Source organism: Copidosoma floridanum, unplaced genomic scaffold (genome assembly GCF_036245765.1).
Source record: "Copidosoma floridanum isolate Cflo_tuat_1 unplaced genomic scaffold, Cflo_Japanese_pri ptg000012l, whole genome shotgun sequence".
NCBI classification, from domain to species: Eukaryota; Metazoa; Arthropoda; class Insecta; order Hymenoptera; family Encyrtidae; genus Copidosoma; species Copidosoma floridanum.
In genome coordinates, this window is record NW_028321889.1 from 2624947 (window position 1) to 2640200 (window position 15254).

General features: G+C 35.4%; 1 long non-coding RNA gene across 1 annotated transcript in view; it reads right to left on the bottom strand.

Moving 5' to 3' along the window:
- Positions 1–222: 222 nt before the first annotated feature.
- Positions 223–15254, bottom strand: part of LOC149375094 (uncharacterized) — a 66137-nt gene continuing 51105 nt past the window's right edge. Inside the window, exon 3 of the long non-coding RNA XR_016292925.1 lies at positions 223–244. This is a non-coding gene — a long non-coding RNA (uncharacterized LOC149375094). The remainder of the gene's footprint in view (positions 245–15254) is intronic.

The window sequence follows — 15254 nt, forward strand, 5'->3', positions numbered from 1 at the left end:
TTTTAACATAAGAAAGCCTCCAGAGTTTTCAGCTCTTTTGATGTCCAGACTGACTCCCATGAGCGGCACTGGTGGATCCGAAGTCACCGGCTGAATGTCGATTAAAGGCAATAGCGTTTGTCCAGCATCTTTTGATGTAAGGGCAGATGGAGCAAATTCGAGGTATTTATGTGGTCTACCATCTGGTTTGTTGAAAACTTTTAATAAAGTTGGCACATCGTAGTCGTTTATTTGTATTTTGTGCCTGAAAATTTGAAGGTACGTCAGAAATAAGATAAAACTTGTTGTAACTTTTTAAATACATCACAAAAACATAAAAATATGCTTTAAATAACATGTACGTTAAAAAACGATTTGAAAATTTGGATGAAAGATTTAATGTTCATACATTTTCACAGAGGAAGAATAATTTTGATAAAAAAATGGAAGTAGGACAAATTTTGATTCCAGATTTATATTACCAATTCACTTGTATATCTGTTATAATATTAAAAAAAAAAAAAAAAACAAAAAAAAACAATATAACCTAATCCGTAATAGATTGACAACAAAATAACTTTCATATCGGTCGAGTGCTTTGAGTTATCTAACTGTCGAGCAAATATTCATAGAAAGCATCTATTGAAAATTCGACTTTTTACTTTAAGGGAGCTGCTTGGTCCCAAAAACCAGAACGGATGAACTCGCACATTTTAGGGTTTATTTATCTCCATGCATCGTGGACATATTTTTATTTTTACGATTCTAGTGCATTTTCAAGGAGACAAGTTGGAAAAATTTTTCTCTGCATTACCGTTTCTTGTATTTTATAAAACCGTATTATTTCTAGGATCTAGTGCTAAATTGATTAAAGTACCTTTTAAATGGATCAAGACCAGTAAGTATCCAATAAGATTTTTCCCCAGCCAATTTACCACTTTTGAAGTTGAACGGAGTCGCCTGTACACTCAGTGCTACGAATGTGCCCTGTTCTTTTGTCTTTTCCAAAACGAATCTGACTCCAGTGACCACTTCACCCTTCTTCACTTCCAAATCGTCCAAGTACAAGCCGCGCTTGTTGTGCCACTCGAGCTTGAAGATTTCTTCCTCGTACATCGGTATAGATGGATTTTCAATCTCGTATTTAGGATTCTTAAACGATGCATTATCCTCCATGAGTCCAATCAAGACAATGTTGACTTCCGGCTGGGTCTTGTCATTAGACGCAGCCACAATGTTTTTCCACTTGGTTGAGCTGCCGTCTATGACTCCATGTGCTAGTAGTTTGGACTGTTGTATCCTAATGTAAATCGTGTGATTGACTAATTCAAGTTTTACTCCGGTAATGACACTATCGTAACGAGAATGGTTATTATTTTAAGATTTTTGTTGTGTAAAAAAAAAAAACAAAAAAAAAAAATTCGAAAGTAAGTAATTGATGGTGAATAACTCACTAATCACGATGAGTGTCAGATGTGACTGGTTTCAGACTAATGTACTGATCAGAGTTATCAGAGTCCAGCGATTCGTCGCATACACAGTCACACACATTACATACGTTCTCCATGATGGCCCCGGGATATGATTGCACAACTGGAAACATTCCTCGAAACTGACCATCACACCTGTCCTGGACACTAAACAAGCTTTCTTTTGAATCTTTGACGTAGGTGTATCTGCGGCCATAATTTTGTTCTTTCTGGTCGGGTAATGAAAAATTCAATCTTTAAACTATCATCCAGACTTGTGGAGTTTCTCAAAACTAGAATAATAACCATGTTTACCGAGACGCATACGTTGTATTCCTCATCTTTTTTAAGTTGTCTGCACGTCACTAAGCCGCTACAGTGTCGCTGCTTCAAGTAACAGTTGTTTTTTAAACATTTGGGTGTCTCGTGTTTATTTACGTGTATCGCTGGGCAAGATTCCGAATTGCAAGTAAGTAAATTGTACCCTTTCGTGATGTCTCTTGCATCGTATAATATCCTTCGAAACACATTTTTTAACTCAACATAAGTTTCATCTTAAAAGAAACGACAAGTAAACAAAGAACAATGAATGATTGATAGTATATTTTTAAATTGTACAGCAAACAAAATTTATAATATCTCACTTTCCACGTGTGCCGTAGGATCGCATCGCCAAACGGTTTTCTCGGCACGAGACATGACGTTTGTAAAAGCCGTGACGATGGAATACACTACTTTTTCACAAAGCTCGTCCAACACTTGCATTTCTTGATTCACGGATTCTGGAAAATTAAAATGACAGGTCGTAAATCACGTGAAACAAATGCAAAGCTTCAATGGGATACGCACTGGTTTCCATGACTCTTTTTAAATCAAAAGCGTACTGCAAAATGAAGAATCCTTTGCTCTGGTGGGACATAATGGACAAGAAAAGGTCATAAAAAAATCGTTGTCGTGATTTTCGGGTTTCACAAGACGGATCCAACTTCTAAGCATCAGGAAAACACGAATCAATAAAATTAGAGTCCGAGTGATACATTTAGCAAAAAAAAAAAAGTAACTCTTACCTCAATGTTTCTTTCAAGAATAGTAATAAGACTACTGTTACCCCGGTCAATGAACCAATCGTACACGGCAAATAGTAAGGGGGTCACACCCTCGAGTTTGTCCAATACCTCTGTATAAAAATTTTTCAAAGTCGAGGGATCGTACAACAATTGGCTCTTGCTGTATCTGATGTACTGTTCGTAGCGTATATTCATTTTATCTGCAATCTGTTGTGCCTCATACAGACGTGCTTCCATATTCTTCATATCTAACTCGTCCGACCGAAACTTTCCGATTTTTCTCCTCAATTCCAAAATTTCATTCTTGAAGCTTAAGGCTTGTTCAGTCATTTTTTTCATACTATTCGCATTGTGCATGCTATCGTGGCAAAAGAAATTCGCACTTTGGGACGGCGTACCCAGGGTGAAGGTATTGCTGAGTTTAAATGCAATACTCAAGGACAATACGCAGATAAATAGATTCCGCATTTTTGCTATCAAGTTACCAGATTCCTAAAAATAAAAAAAAGGAGCATTAACTATTTCTCCCTGAAAATATATACATTTGTGGATGATTTTATAGATGGAAAAAAAATTCTTGCTTCACCGTCAAGATTTTCTTTCAAAGTGAATCGCTTTTAGATAACTCTTAAGAGCATATTATGCGTTTTGATTCTGATCATACAAAAATATTTCCAATGAAAATTCGTACGAATGAAAGAGGTACTAAATTATTACATTAATCAACAATTGGTGGATAGTACAGCAAAAAATAATTATTTTCAAAAGTTTTACGTAAAGTCTATGCATAAACTGTTGTATTATTCCATCATTTTGTATTATGTCATTTATCAAAGAGTTTCATCGTAGGTAATAGCTATTATCTGACAATCGTAAAGTAATACGACTAATTTTTTTTTATACATAATACTTTTTTATGACAATGAACGTTGGTCTGTTTATATTGATTGTAAAAAAGATAACGATTCAAATTAAAGTTCTTCGATGATTCGATAATTTGTGTTTGATCAATTGTGCGATAAGTAAGCCTATGTTTGAACAGAATTGTTGATTAATTTTGTAAAAGTTTTGTAAAAATTTTTACTTCTTACGTTAAAATTTTTGTTAAAAAAAGTTTACCAGGTTAGCGATAAAACTTTTTTACAATAAAATCGGTTATTCACAAATGTCAAAAAATTTTTGTTCAAAAAAAATGTTCTTGAAAAACAAGAAAAAATATAACTCACTGTGACTGAGTCCAACAAGCTAGCTGTTTGCCAAAAATATTTTAATTGAGTCAGCTGGAAATCGGTGGCACGTTTTATTACATTTATAATGATATTCATACGCAGAAATCCAAGACAGCTAAGTACACATCATTAACTGATATTTTTCTATTCCACCCATCTTATTGGTTAAATTTTTTCATTTTTTTTACATTAATAGTTAATATGTTATTATTATTATAGGTGATATATGAATCAGCTGTTTTACCTGGTGAATTCGTTTATAAATTAGTCAATAAATACATCAATTAGTCTTTTAACTTTTTTGTGTCAAAAATCAGTTATTCCACTTCTTAATAGTGTAAGAACAAACTCATACTTTTCCTCTCGTTAAAATTCTAGTAGCCTCGTCGTGGATCAAATAAAAAAGCTCAGTATTTTTCAAAATTTAAGCTACTTGTTATCAAATTTATAAACAAAACACTATTTCGACTTTTGTTGATACACGATTTCAATTCGGGTGAGACAATTAAATTCTGGATTTATGTTTAACTCAACAAGGACAAAAATTTAAATATAGCTAATTTAATGTTTGATCAACCGCTATGAGATTATAAAAAAATTTATTAAACCTTTTTTTTAATTAATATGCTTTAATATAATTTCAGATGATTTCAAAAAGTAAATAAGTAAATTTAAAAAGTAAATAGAGTAAATTTGTGCAATAAACTTCTTTCACCTCCATTTATAAATAATATTTAAGATATTTCAGATCACCGACATATCAGCAAGTCCTCCGAAAGTAAAAGTATAAAACGCATAAACATTGTCCACTGCTTATCTAAAATAATATGGCATTACTAGATATCAACAGTACTAGCACACAGTTCCATATTAAACAGCTGTACATGGCTTTTCACTTTCCCAACTAATTTTAGACGCTCACACAAACTATATAAAATATTAGATGTAAAATGGTAGAACACGTGTACTTTTTTTTATCACATTCTCGGTACAAAGTAAGAATTCTCACTAAATACAAGCTAAACTCCATATGTTACAACCACTGACTTCCGAATATTTAATGATTTTAAAAACGATTAACAAGTATTTATCAAAATACGAAGCTTTATTAGGAAAGTGTTTTGCATACCAAATTAAAATGTAAAAATTTTAAAGATTTTAACGAATACTTGAGTAAGCCTAGATGAAACGTGAAATAATAGCTAATAGTTGCATATTTTTTTTGTCATGAGCCATTTGCTGTAATAATGGTAAAAATAAAATACATCTATTACATTAAAAATGTCTTGATTCCATGAGTCCCATTGATTAAGGATTGAAAGTCGATTTCAGATTTTTAAATACTTTCGTCACAATTGTTGATGTAATTCGTAGGAAAAATCTTCTCAACTGGACATTATAATATTTTTTTAATTAAAAAAAAAAAAAAATTTTTTTTAAAGGTAGCAGGGTATGCGATACATTTCAGAATCCGAGCATGCCACAGCAGCTGGATAAGTCGGCTGATTGAAATGGCGACAATTTTATCTCGATAAGTCAACTACACGTACATGTATTTGGTTGACAAAAAAATTATATACAGGAGCTTTTTTTCTCCTGGCTCAGGATCAATAAACCAGTCAGATGGTTTTCTTCTTTTCAGAAATTGTATGACAGAGATTCTATAGCATGTACACATGTGATATGCATAACCACGGAAAAAAAAAATAAAAAAAAAAAAACAAAAAAAAACGAGGTAAGTGGGAGAGGAGCCGATTGGGGAATATCGCAAAAGGGGATCTTTCCAATTTGGTAAATGCGATTGTGCCCAACTTCCGACCGCCCGATAGAAATCTTTTCTGCTGGCTTTATTTTTTTAGCTCCTTTCATTGAGATTTCTAGAGCACAATTGCTGCGTGCCTAGATGTGTATGGGTATTCACGTGTACGTACATATTTTACATACAAAAGCTGCAGATCAATTGTCAGCCTGGCTGATTTAAAAAAAAAATTTTTTTTATTCGCTTCTATTTACAAAGTACATACATTCCAGGGGTTGGGAACCGTTTTTGAAATAATTTTCGCGTAAAATCCACATCTTCAGTTAGAATCGGTTTATCACTTCGGTGTTCTGAAATATCCAAAGTTGTACTCTAAAAAATATTTTTAGGGCAGTTTTTGAGGTTACGTACAGAATGTACAAGATTTTTTCACTCTCTTCTACTAATTTGTATGACGTAGTACTACTTTTTTTCATAAAAGCAAACACTTAAATAGTGTTTTAGAATATTTAGAACAGTCGTTATAATATCATGTTGTGTTCTGTATACATAACCTCAAAAGTGGCCCAAAAACTTATTCGTACGATTATTTGAGAATTGTACTCTATGGCAAAATAATTATTTGTGCACAACTTAAAATCTTTTACATCCGTACATACGTAAAAAAGACATCACTGTTACAATAGAACGTATTCTAGTCTTTCAATCTACCTGCTTCAATGTCAAAGTTTTTCCAGATGAAACGAGAAGTTGAGAAAAAGAGAAGAACTTCAACAACTAGTAATGCCATAACATGCTGGGTCTGCATTTCGAGATATTATGCTTATTGTTTCGAATAATCGCTTGTTGTCTTTTTTGAGCCTCAGCTGACAACGTATGTACACGTATAATTTTATGGGCACTTCTTCGCTCTGCAGTTTCCATACTTCAGACCGATCGTATCTATTTTTTTCTCGATACAGCATATAAACTTGCGTCCCAATATAATCTGTAAGAAAAAAAAAAAAAAAAAACTCTGGACGGTAAATTTTGTTTGAAGAACGAGAGAGAAAGGACTTGTAATCAACAATTTTAAATATCATTCATGGAAGTAGGTCGTTCCATTGACGTTCCCGACCTTTTTTTTCTGCACGTATTTCAAATGCTGTCCCTCTCCGTGCGGTTTACCTAATTTTTTTTTTTCTTTTTTATTATTTTCTTTTCAAAAGCTCGACAGATAATCCTCTGCCAGGGAGGGATTGAAATAACCGATGTTGACTCTGGTAATGGAAAATTTCTTGTTGTATCAGAATGGGAAATAGCTCGCACACTCTTGTACATAGAACTCAGAGCATCCACTGAGCTATGTGATGGCGTCACGGACAACACTATTTTTTTGACGGTCCACCGATATTTCTACTATTTTGGAATAACATTGAGAAACATTGTCACATTTCTCTTCATTTAACGTACACGCGCGTTTACCAGGATTCCCATGCCCACGTTTAAACTTATCGAAAACAAATCACCCTCCAGACATTTGCCAAGCTCGAAGCAAATAATGAACAGCGCATTTTCCATCCCAAAGGAACACACGATGATCCAACGCGCGAAGGAAGTTCTTCGACGCAGATATATACGTCATTGTGCAAACTTAGGGGGGTTCTAATAATAGATCGGCCCCGAGGACATGCGCAATTAAAATCGTTTCATACCAACCCGGCGCTCCATACCTCCCCGAAATGTGAAAGACAGTTTGGTCGCCGCCACATATCCATGCGCGGGAAAGAATAGATAGGGAGACACGAGCTCCTGCATACCACGGCTGCGCGCGTGCCTTTCCCTCCGGAAATCATTACGCCTACACAAAGTCTGGTCTGGTTATTGTGCACCTGACGCTGTCAGCCAACTATTGCCGACGCTCGATTTTTCCATATAGGGTTATTGTGATTGGAAAATTTCGGGTTTCGGGGAAGAAAGTTTGATTATGAGAGGCATACGCATATATGCACGTTTCGCGCAGGAAAGCTATCCGATTAGAATCGCGAAATTTTTTGTCAATCGATTAAACAATCATGCTTATGAACTTACGAACTACATCAATTCGTACGAAATACCTGTTGCAAGGATATTTGGCCATTGGGCTTAAACACGTTTTTGTTCCGAGTACACGAAAAAAAAGGCTTTCTACTTTTTTGGGGGAAATTTTTACTGTAAGTTTACTATGCAAGTTCGTGTATTTGAATAGTGGCCCATCAGGATGCTCACATAGTTTCACGGTAATGATCCCACTTATATAACTCGACCTTTCTCCGTTTATCAAATTGTGACTTTGTATAATATCTGAGTATCCATCTATTGTTTGTACTCTGTATGCAACGACGACAAGCTGAATTTTGCACACCAAGTGTCGAAAGATATTCAATTCCACTTAACTAATTCAAATAATAGATGTTTAGAATGTGGTTATCTGAAAAAGTACGATGCAAAGTAAATCCTGATTACAATATAAAAATGAATGACAATGTGGTTGGTTGAGCAGGACTATTTAAATAAGGAATAATCCTGCTCAACCAACCACATTGTCATTCATTTTTATATTGAATTTTGGACAACTAAGCAAGTTTGAGGTACTTGGAGATGTTATAACTCATTGTCAATCCTAATTAATTAAAGCGAATTTTATTGTACCAGAGGGTGGGCGCATTGTGCGCTGCACCCGTACAACCAAAAAATATTGCACATTGGTTGCTCGAAAAAAAACAGAACCAGCAGCCAATGACTAGTCGAATTTTGTAATTTTCAAAGCCGAGTTCCAAACTTGTTTGTAATCGGCTTCAACTCCCAACGTCGGGCTCCGACTAACGAACAGTAAATTAGCGCAACTGCAGCGGTTTGCACTTTTCAGCCTCCGGTCGCTGGGCAACTGCAGCGACTTTTTAATTAATGAATTTTCTCGCCTGACTATGCTCGGCCAACGCTCGGCGTATAAAAGTGGAATTACGTCTAATACCCAGACTTAAAGTTGGTGGGTGTTTGTCGCTGGATTTTCTCGTTTTATGAATGAATTAATGTTATTTATCGTAGCATCAAAAACTAAAACGAGAATCAATAAAGATTCACCACAGTGGCCGATACAGCTAACTCAAATCGAGAGGGTGGGTATGTTTTCAGGATTTTTACGAGTCGTACGACTTCATAGATTACTTTTTAAATTATCATCATCATCATTATCACTATCATCATCATTGCTATTATTGTTGTTGTTGTTATTGTTGTTGTTGTTGTTGTTGTTTTTCTTCTTGAAAGGATCAAAGAAAATCCTTTTCCTCCTGTCCACGTTTGCTGGAACTGAGGTCTCGGTGAAAGCCTGCTAGAGGGATAACGATGGTTTTAACTCCAAGATTGGCATTTCATTACGCTCGTGTGGCTAACACCTTTTTGTCCAATTGTGTATCAATTAATCTTCACTGTCCGAGACACACGCGCGAAAATTTCATCGGGAAATTTGTCTCTGCGTTTGTCAAAATAATTTGTTCCGACGGAGGGTAGTCCAGTACGAAACACATTGGTAAAACGGAGTACGAAATTAGCTGTTGAACGTGCGTTGATAAGCTTTGTAGGGCGACGAATTGGCATATGGTAATACGTTGTTCGCAATCAGGTTTTCTTTTGTGGACGTGTTTCAAGCCACTCAGATTTTCTTAACAAAAAGTTAGTAAATCAAAGTAATGATTAATAACCAACCCCATCTTTACGATGATTATGTTTGTATTTCGGCACATGAATTTCGTCAATTAAAAAAGTTGATGCACAAAAAATTGTATTGTAAATCAAGAAATCCAACCACCACCATTTACTTTACCTTCACGAACTTGAATTTGATTATTGAAACGGTCACGTGCGACATTATATTATGCAATGAAAGAAAAAATTGTTTGGAAAAAAAAGTTGGTCGTTGGCAGAAATTGTAATGAAATCAATGCAAAGCGGGAAAAAATCAGCCAGGTTTTTCATTCATGTGACATTTTGCGTCCTCAGTACTGTAGAATTTCAATAGAAAAAAAAAAAAAAAAAAAAAAAAAAGCATGCATTGCATAAGGGTGGAATAGCCAACGAGAGTGAAAAAAGAGGAAAAACGAAGCGTAACAAAAAATCTGCGATATAAAGAAAGGAAAAGAGACAGGTAGGGGAAGAAAAAAAGATGAAGCGAAGCACATCATCCGTAGAAAACTCCACAACGATGGCGCTCTCGTTACCGCTCGGGGTTACATGAATGTGGCGGGAAAAAAGAGAAAAAAGTAAAAAATAGATACTATAACAAAAAAAAAAATAAAAAAAAAAAAGTCCCTGGGCAATGGAGGTACATGGCCGATGAGATTGTAAAGCCAGCGAGCAGAGGGAGCGTTAATGCCGGTCGGAGCTCTACTGGAGCACAAGCGCAGAATGCAAAATTTAATCGACGATAAGCTGTACAGCTGATACTGGGTAACCTTCGTGACTATGAGAAATGAAATGCGATTTGTACTTTTTTTTTTTTTTGCGGTTGGGATAAAGGCGGATTAAGACAAAGACGCTAAACTGTTTCTGGCATCTAATTGACCGGTCATTCTTTTTTACAAAATGAGCGTTAAAGCGATATCACGAAGAAATGAATTATCAAACAATGATATACGTTTGTTAAAAATTGCGTCGTAGTGCAGTGTGGCTGTACATACAGGTAAATACGCGAACAAACCATATGCGGTGAAAGCAGTGAAGGGGAAATGAGGTAAGATCGATTGTATATCGCGAGTAGAGCCACTTCGATTCTGAGGAAAGAAATAGAGTGGAATAAATCGCGTGGGGAGGCGATACACACACAACGCGACTGAGCTTTAGTGTACTTATCTTGGTTTTATTTGTCATCGCGCTGCTTTGTGTCGTTGAAATACGTATATTCCATGCATTTTTTCGAATTTCGACGGAATTTTTCATGTTTCTTTGAGGAATACGCTCCTTTCTCTCTACCCTTGTAAGGGGTACGTCACCGAACACACGCGAACAAAAGATTTTCTCGCAAGGACGCGTATTCGTTGAGCTGGTAATAACGTAAAGACTAGAGAACAGTATTTTTTTGCCACCTTTGAAATGTTTTGAAAAAACCACCCGAATTATTATTATTGTCATTCTAAGGAAGAACACCTGCCATTGTTAATTCCAGCTTGGGAGCCAAATCCCCGCAAATTAAATGCCCGTGGATGTATCCTGGCGGCCAGTGTCAGTCACGGCTCGAAACTACCCTCGTGCTCGAAGTACCGTTTGTAAAATTCACGGCCGAGCTGGAAATGGATCAGCGATTCTCGAGATATTCTCAAAAAAAGCATCGGTTCGTTGCTAGTCTGTGAGCTCAACCTCCGGCTCTTTCGACCAAAGAGAGAGAGGGAGGAAAAAAAAAGAAAAAAAAGAAACATAGTGTAGTCAAAGAAACTCCCCGAGCTTTGGCTAACTTCTCGTGGCCCGTGCACGTCCACCCAACTTTTCCAATCTACCAGCCCATCAAAACACACCGGTAGGTGTAACCATTGTCGCGCGCGTGTGTGGGTGCAAGTTCTTTGCTTACATTTGCAAGTTGGGGATCGCTCGAGGACGAGGACGCAAAATGGCAGAGTAAGAGTATCGATCGAGACGTCAAGGCTGCTGGCAGTGGCTGGCGTCAAGTTGAAGGGTATATGCGTTGTGTTTGACTGACGAGGGCCCCGGTGGTGCTAATCTCCGTCCATGTACTCATAACGCTGGCTCTCGCTTTGTATGCTGTGATCGAGTTGCGTGGAAAACTCGCGCTTCGAGCGCATGTGTGCCACGATTAATTGTTGCTTTTATCCTTGGTAATGGGAAAAGGTAAGCTCAGGTGTTGACTGGGCTTAGGAACATTTTTAAATACTTCTAATTGTGGTGTATTTAATACGTATAAGTACATGGATTATGTTTTGAATTCATTTATTTAGAGCTTTGAAGATTTAAAAAGCTTTGTTTAATTTATTGAAATATTTCTTCAAATCAACTTCAATTTTTTTATTAAAAAAAAAAAAAAAAAAAACTAACAATGGATTGGGTAAAAAAAAAAAAAAAAAAAAAAATATTGAGAAATAGGAAAATTTAATGATGCCGTACGATCTTTTTTATCTTGTAAAGTTAACATATAAAAAGGATATTTGCATATCCTATAAAATAAATATAAACATTAATTCTTCACTAACTGGTTGAGAATCCATTGAAGAACTTGCACAAGGCTTCAAGTAATTACGTGCCGAACTAACGTGTACCCATACAAAAGCAGACTTTGTTACGCGGTTGATAGAAATTATTGATATTTCCACGTAATTTAGAGTTATATTTTGCAATATTAAGGTGTAAGATTTGTATCACTAGCTGTTGTACAATTTAATTTTTTTCCCTAAACTTTTCTCAATATCTTCTATTCTTAACAATATCATGCTTTTGCACTTGAACACTGAGTTTTGAAAAGTAAGATTTGCAACAGTTACGTCTCTTGGACGACAATATCAATTCACACTCGAGCTTAAATTACCTCTTTCTTGCATGTGCTGCGTAATGTACTGTTATTATGATTATTTTTCAGTCATGAACATCTATTCCGTGTAAATCTAAGCTGGAACGACCAATCGCGTGGTTGTACATGTCTGCATGTTCTAGTTTTAAGATTTTGCTGTGATTGCTGGAGTCGTCCTCTTCGTCAAAGCGGCCTCGGCAGCTGTTTTTTGATTAAACTCTCAATATGCTCTGCTGCTTTCCTGCTACAGTATAAGAATATTTGTTTGACCTGTACTCGATGCACGGGCTCCGTGCATGAATGCGATTTTTCATCACAACTCCCTTGTAGATCTAGTCTTGCATTGTTCTCGATAGCAATCTCACTACCTTGGTATATTTCGGTTGATGTAGAAGCCAAAACGAGGGTGTTTTTTTTGTTTTGTTTTGTTTTTCTGTTAGCAATATTTTTACTCTTGTTTCACCGTGGTTACCTTATTATGTTATAGAAGTTAAAAATATAAAGCATATGGTCAAATGATTGACGATTTACCTCAACTACTTCATGGTTTCAGAAATTTTTTTATCATCATTCAATATTTGATACAGTGCAACTACGTACACCACTTGCAAGTGTTTTCCTAATGTTGATGTGTTGTTTAAAAGTTTGTACATACAATGCAAAATTTTCCATAAATGCAGTGTTACTATTTTAATAAATGATTGGTAAATTGATTGTTTTGAAAGTTATATCTTCACTGCTTTATTCTTAGATTTGACGTGATCGCGCAATTTCCTACATTATTACGAACAAGTTAAATTCTTGCTGATGGAAAAAAAACAACATATTTCAACACACGAATCCTTTCACAAAACACCATAATTGTGCAGAACTGGAGATTCTAAGCCGGTTGGACAAACGAAGTCCAACAAATGTATCACGAACTCTCCGGCTCCCCTTTCCACTGCCGAGCGCGCTAGTCTTCTTTTAACGAGACCTCAGGGAAAAATTCAATTTCCAACTATCTCACCTACCCTACTATCACTACTACAATCAGCCAGTCATCACGAACCTCTTCCCTTCTCTCTTTTTCCCATTTCTAGTATTTTCGTCCATTTCTCATCTCTCATTTATTTTTCCACTTGCAATAAAGCTCGTTCCAGATATCATTTCTGATGATTTTGAAGAGCATTACTTTGAAAAAGAATTTCTCTCAGAAATTTCATCAAAAAAAAAAAAATAAATAAAAAAAAAGGGCTAGAAAAAAGTGAGTTGCGATGAAATTTAAATTCACGTTAATGAGTCAAGAAAGGAAAAAATTTCGCAATTACAAGCACTCCCTGACTTGGAAAGGATTCATTTTTTAGAGTTAAAATATTCAAGCTAATCAAAAATTTTTTTTGGGATTAAAAAAACAACGTTGGGTGAATTCAACATAAAATTCTATTTAATACAATTATCGATGAACCATTAAAAATTCTTATACTCACCTACTAAGCCTAGGATTCTCGCTAGGATTAATATAATTCAAAAGAATAGAAAAGTATAACAAACACACATCCCATTCATCGAGTAACCCAATTACCATTACTGAATTGCGTTGAGCCAGTGTACATTTTGTCGCTATTCCTCTGCCTCGTCAGTTCATAAGCGAGTAAAAAAAGGTCCTTGCTTTTACGTACTCGTAGAAACCGCTTGAGGTTAATAGAAGCTCAGCTCCTCCCCAAGCTTCTTATTTCCTCTATCTCTGTACCTCAGCTGCTACTACGCTACTTCTTTCTTCGTGTTTTAATTTTTTTTGTCTTCTCTAACTAATCTTTTTTTTCCTACACAGTCCTTCCTTAATTTTTTTTATTCTTATCATGCCAACCAACGTTAATTATCCTTTTTTTTTTTTTTTTACTCTTGACATTTTTAAACATTTTTTTTAGTAAACAGAGTATATGTCATTAAGATTCTCATTTTGTGAATACTATCTTAATGAGACAAATCTTTCCCAGCAATGGAGAGCCACATTCTTCCTACTACAGCCTTAGATTCCCTGAGGGATGTCATGCAGTGCTTCCTCGATTTGTAAATTAAACAAAGTCCTAATGCTCGGCTTCATAAGAGTATGAGATAACGATGCTGTGGCCAAACAAAAAATGTATGTTTCAATACTTATGTATTTTCACAAATATATATGAGTATTCAAGTGTAGTTCATTCGGTGAGTAACGTTGTATGCAGACTTGCGTTGTGAGAGATGTAAGTTTTACATGTGATTAACAATAATAACCAATATACATAAGATTTCTGGATTCAAATAAAAAGTAACATACTAATATCTTGCGTGATAATAATATTTAAAATAGTTGTAAGAAAAATATGTATTTTAGAAGCATTTGTAATAGCATGTTACGTAAAAGAGTTATCATCTACAAGTTCAAATTTTGTACCATACCAGAGAATGTTTATGAATATACATTTTTTTCATCCAAAGATTCTTGCCTCGTAAATCTCTCACTCGCTTCATATCTCATGAACACAATGAATATACATGAGTTTCACGAAAAAATATTTAATGAAATTTATATTTTCATTTTGTACTATAAGGTACAATATTTAGAGTAGTATATTTGTTTAATGGTGCGTTTTCATGTAACTCTATCCTGTAAATTTAATTCAAAATTTTTTCATACAGGTATATAATAAGTGACAAAATGACTTCACCAAGTTTCAATTTGTTATCTAAGTTTTAATAAACGTTCCAACATTATTATTGAGAGTAAAATCACTCGCAGCTGCGTTCGGTACCGAATTCTCGTACATCTGAGCTATCGGTAAAAGCGATACGTATATCCCTTAATTTTGTTTGCCTTGAATAAAATCGCGCTCATAATACACTATATTAAATGAGAAAATTTTTTCAAGACTTTTTTATGTGCACAATTTATGAAATACAAGCACGTGCGCGTGTTGGCATATGTGGTTCTGGGACTTTATACTACTCTAACTCATCATCATCTTGAGGGATCCAAGTGTGTGGGTACTTAAATAAAACGTGACTTGCAGTAGCATTTGGCACTGCTGTGAGCAGTCGTTTATTTTGTCGTTTGTATGAATTTTCTATACGAGCGCCGCAGTGCGCCATTAAGGTAGATGTACAATAGGGATATGCGGACTTTCTTAATTTTTCGTGGTAGCGTATATTACGGGGAGGGCGTCCTATTTTTCTGATACAAAAAATCGCGTAATCAAG